A 5,959-nucleotide genomic window follows, 5' to 3' on the forward strand; every position below is an offset into this window, starting at 1 on the left:
TAATAATAATAATAATAATAATAATGATGATGATGATTAACAAAGATGACGATACGCGATGATAATAATGATAATAAAAACAAAACGTCTACTACTATTGAAAAGTAAGAAAATATCAATAAATTTAATTAATTATTTAAAAAAGAAAATAATGATAATAATTGAAATAAAGACGTAACGTTCGTTAACCAACACGGAAATAAACTAAAGAAAATTTTTAAAATAAAAAAAAAAACTAATAGTAATAATAATAATAATAATAATAATAATAATTTCGATATATCGAACGGTTATTAGGTTCAAATGAGTTTATCAATATTTATTATCTTATCAACTTTGACTTAATTTCTTCAGCTTATACACCTATGTTTTCTTAATGATAATAATTTCTTTACAAAAAAAAAATTATTATTATTATTATTATTATTATTATTATTATTATTATTATTAATAATAATTCCTTTTCTTCTCCTTCTTTTCCTTTTTCTTCTGCTTTAATATTTATTTAAATTCATTTTTATTTGAAATTTTCTTGATAACTTTTTGTCACTTCCGTCCGACGACGTTTCCGGTTGGTTTTTTCCATCGAACCTGTTACGAAAAAAAATTATTATTATTATTATTATTATTATTATTATTATTATAAATAAATTAAAGGCATATACATATGTATACTTATTTTTTTTTTATTACGATTCGGATCGCAATTAATCTGTAAGTAAATATATCACAAATAATAATAATAATTTAATAGAATAAAAAAAATGGGGGGGGGGAGTAAACATACCTGAAAATTTTTCACTGAATGATTGAATTTTCATCGGGAATTTTCCTGAAAATAAATATTTATTTATTAATTAATAATTTTTTTTTTTTTTTACATTTACGTGGATTGAAAAAATAACATTTAGAGAATGATTCATTGAATTGTTATCATTTTTTTTTTGTTATCAAAACGAATTTTTTTTTTTTTTTTAATAATGATAATGAATCCATTTAACAATAATTATAATGATAATGATAACAAAAACCGTGGATTTAATGCAAATATTTATATATTTTGGAAAGGGAATTCAGTTATTTTTGGATAATGCGATTTATTGTAATAAAATATTATAAACTTACAGACACATATCGTGTCTTTTTATTTAAATAATAATAATAATAATAATAATTAATTAATTAAGAGACTAAACTATTCGGTTTCACGTTAAATAATTTATTTATTTTTGTTCCAAACTGATGATTTTTAAATAAAAAACCGAATAAATTCTGGAATTATAAACTCTTAATTCATATTTCCGTAGAATTTTAATTGGATTTTTCTATTGTGGTGGATTTCTGTGTTTTAGTATTATTATTATTATTTTGATGGTTTTTAATATTTTTTTTTTGTTTACCATCGTTTATATCCTTCGATTCGAGTCGATTGACAATAGGGAACCTGAAAAAAAAAAAAAAATAACTCATGATTTTTTTTAATTATCGTGAATATTTAATAACAAAAGGAAATTTTTTTTGTAACGGATAAAAGTCTTTAATTCGGAAGTTTAAATTAAAAAAAAAAAAAAGGAACAAAAAAAGGAGGGGGGGGACAAAAAAAAATTCCAGGAAAATTAAAAGATTTGGCTGGTGCGTCTGACATTTTTGTATTTATTTCATTGGCTTCACAAAATGGGAGAAAAAAAGAAAAAAAAATTGCCTTAAGCATCCAAAAACTAGCCAAATAATTTTTTTCTTTCCTTTTTTCCTTTTTTTTCCTTTTTTTTATTTAGATTATGCGAGCACCCTCCCCCCCAAAAACAAAAGGAAAAAAAATTAATTATTAATAATGATTTTAAATTAAAAAATAATGAAAAATAAATAAAAGAAATATCGTTTTAATGGTTATTTTAGGTTTATTTTCTATGTAAACAAAAGAAAAAAAATGTTTTTGTTTACAGAAAACAAGTTGAATCTTCTTCTTCTGGGTTTAAAATAACAAAAAAAAAAAATATCAAATCAAAATAAATAAATAAATAAAAATGAATCAGATGAATTTATTAAAAAAAAAAAAAAAAGGAAAATTTTTTTTTTTTTGTTTTAAACATTTTCTATGAATGAATACATTTTAAATAAATGAAAGAAAGGAAAAAAAATTGTTTAAAACGATGAAAACATATAATAATAATAATAATAACGTTTGTATCAAAGGTCAAAGGGAAAAAAAAAAAGAAAAAAATGTATAAAAAGTAAAAAATAAAAAAAAAATTTTTTTTTCTTTCTTTCCATAGGTTTGCAAGTGGGTAAAACGTAAATTTTGCATGGGGATGAATCCCTGGGGTTGTTGTAAAAGGGATGAAAGGGAAAATTTCCCTTACACTAAGGGATAAAAACTCAGTGTCGCAAACAAGTTGCCCTCAATTTCAAATAATAATAAATAAAAAAAAAAAAAAAATTTTTTTTTTTTACTTAATATAATTACTTTTATTATTATTATTAATATAAAAACAAAAACAGAAGAAAAATGATTCATAAGGATTTTCAATTATTGTAAAATTTTTTAAAAAGTTTTTACGTAAAGTAAATGATGATGATAATGATGATGATGATGGGGAGGATAAATTAAAAATATAATTTTTGAACGTTTTTAAAAAAAAAAAAAAAATTTTTTTATGAAATGAAAAATAAATTTTGAGAAAAAAAAAGAAGAAGAAGAAGAAGATTCCGTTGGGCCAAAATCGGTCCCTCGTCGAGTGTCCGGGACTCAGGGGTGGCCATTGCAAAAGAGGATTTGAATGTTTCAAGCGGTCTTCGATTTGATGGCCCCCGGGAATTCCTTTTTGTGGGGTGGAAGCGCCCTGAATGGGTTTAGATAAAACATTCAGCAGCAGCAGGGGAAATGAAAAATCCGTTTTTTATCTTTAAATGGCTTTTTCGATCGGGAAAATTCGAATCTTCGCCATTTTCTATTCTTTTTTTTTTTTGTTACCTTGATTTATTCTTATTTTCTTTTTTAAAAAAAAAAAAATCATAAATGTTTACTTCATTTTAAAAAAAAAAAAATGAGGGTGAAAAGTTTTTTTCTTACCCCTTATTGTAAAATTTGAATGACCATTTTTTTTTTTTTTCACACAATTTAAATGTTATTTTTCTTTTTTCTGAAGGGGGGTTGTTGGTTTTCCTCAGGCTGTAAAAAAAAAAAAAAAAAAACGAGTTATCTATCTATTATTATTTATCTATCTCGTCCAGATGCGTTTCTCCCGTTTTCCCTTTTATTTCGGTTTTTTTTTTTCCAATAAAGATATTTCTTAGGGATTGAAGACATTTAAACATGGCGCAACTTTTTTGAAAAAAAAAAAAAGAAAGACCCTCGGGGTCTGTAGACCTGACAACGTTTTAATAATAAAAAAAAAAAAAAAAAACTGAAATCGTGCTGTTTTATGAGTAGGAAAATTGGTTCGTTGTAAAAACAGCGTAAAAAATAAGGGAAGAAGTAACAAACTTAGGGGTGCCTCTTAAGTGAAGTAAAAGTTTTGTTTGAAAATTTGTTTTTTTTTTTTTACAAGTTTACCCTGAAACTTCAGGGTGAAATTATCATTATTACTAGTAGTAGTAATATCAAAAAGTACTCATAACTATAATAATAATAATTATTGTTTAAAATATCCAATAAAAAAAGAAAGAAAGAAAAATTTATATTTTTCTCCCTACCCCCCCATAAAAAAAAAAGTTTTTTTTCTTTAGTTTTTTTATTGGTTTTGAAACTTAAGAATACGATAAAAAAAAGCACGTTCTTCAATTACGATTATATTTCAATGTTGCTTCCTTTAGTGTGTGAGAAAATGTTTGAAATAAATAAATAAATAAAACTACTTAAAACCTCAATTAAATAAAATAATAAAAAAAAAAAAAGAAAAATTGAAAATTAAATTTCATTGCATCGAAAATCTAGAAAATAAGCAAAAACTGTCGTCGTCGTTTTTCCGAAAAAAAATTTAAGGGGAAAATGAATGGTAGAAGAAGAAAGAAGAAGAAGAATTTGGGGTTGGAAAAAAAAAAAAAAAACTTTAGGAAGCGAAAAAAAAGTAAGGGGAAGAATTGGAATCACTCTTATCACAACTTTGCAGAAGTGTAATTTAATTCTTGAGGAGGTCGAAGGGAGACTTGCCATCTCAAAAGGTAAACGTCTAATTTTCAGGCCATTTCGAACCCAAAAAAAAAAAAAAATTTTTTTTTTCCCTTTTGCTCCTTCGCAGTTAAGCTAAAGACTCGTTTTAATTTTATATCTTTTGTCCTTTTTCTTCGTTTTTGAAGAGAAAGAGAGAGAGAGAGAGAAAACGAAGAAGAAAAAAGAAATACAAAAAAATTGAAGTAAGAAAGAAAGAAAATTTGTTTTCTCTTTCTCTCTCTCTCTCAGCTTTTTCTACAATTTTCTTTTTTTTTTTTAATTTTTTAATTTTTTTTTTCCTTTCTTATTTATTAACAATAATAATAATAATAATAATTACAAAAGAATATACGTTTCTGTGTGTGTGTAATGAAACTTTATTAAAATTTATTAAAAAAATTTAATTTTTGTTGTAATGTTACATGTAACAGACGCTAATAAAAATTTTTAATTTATTAAAATATTATTTTTAAATGAAAATATATTATTATTATTATTATTATTATTATTACGTGTTTTTTATTTAATTACAATAATATATATAAATCCGCCATTATATTTATTTTATAAAAAAAAAACACATTTCCAGAGGGCACAAATATATATACATATACACCCAATTATTTTTCATTTTTGCAGAGTAGCAGCAAATAGTAAAAAAAGGAAAAAAAGGAAAAAAAAAAAAAGGAAAAAAGGAAAAAGTTGACTTTAATTGGAAGCCTTTTATAAAGCGAATCGTATTTCAAGGAAAATAAAGAATCGAATTCCAAATCGAAATTAAATAACGAAAATAGGAAAAAAAAAAGGTTATAGAGAAAAGTTAAGTATTAGAAATTATTATTATTATTATTATTATGAAAAAGTTTTCTAAGCGGGGAGGGAAAAAAAGGAAAAAGAAAAAGGAAGAAAAAAAAAAAACGTCCGTTCAAATTCAAACCTTTGTTACATAAATGAAATTCTAGATATTTTTAATTTTCTCATTTTCTTTACTACTTTTTTCCCCCCTTTTCTTTCTTTTTTAATAAAAATTAAAAAAATTTTTTTTTTTTAAATTTAAAGAATTAATAAAATCTTTCAAGTCGTAAAAATATAATAATATATATATATATATATATATATATATATATATATATATATTAAATTTAATATAAAATATGAAGCTTATATATATATATATATATATATAAACACGCGAATCGTATTTGGAAAAAAAAAAAATTCATTTCTCTGGAAAAAAATAATAATATTTTTTGAAAATAAAAAGCGGAAGAAAATTGCCTCTGTCAGTCACAGGCTTAATTAAGAAACCGAGAAAGAAAGAGAGAGTGAGAGAGATAGAAAGAGAGAGGGGAGGTGAGGGAGAAATTATATTTCTAAGGGAAGAAAAGAAAAAAAATTTTCCTTTTCTTTCATTTTTCTTTATAAAACGAATTTTGAAAAAAAAAAAAAATCAAAATTTATTATTATTATTATATTTAAATAAAATGCATACTCGTATAAAAGGAAAAAAAAAAACAATAATAATAATAATAATAATAATAACAATAATGATGATTTTTTTTTTGCTGGAGAAAAAAAAAATTTTCCTCGAATTTTTGATATATAAAAACGACGAAAGGGGGAGATTCGTACGTTATCACATTCATAAATGATCTAATATATATTATTTTTCTTTTTTCTTTATTTCCTTTTAAAACTTTGGATTTTCCTTTCTTTCCTTTTTTTTTTCTTTCAACTTTTTCTCTCTCCTTGTTTTTCTTATTTCGTAAAAATTAATCAAATCAACGTAGAATAAATGACGTGGAAGGT

The sequence above is a fragment of the Pediculus humanus genome, genomic scaffold, assembly GCF_000006295.1.
Source record: "Pediculus humanus corporis 1103172107761 genomic scaffold, whole genome shotgun sequence".
Classification (NCBI taxonomy): Eukaryota; Metazoa; Arthropoda; class Insecta; order Psocodea; family Pediculidae; genus Pediculus; species Pediculus humanus.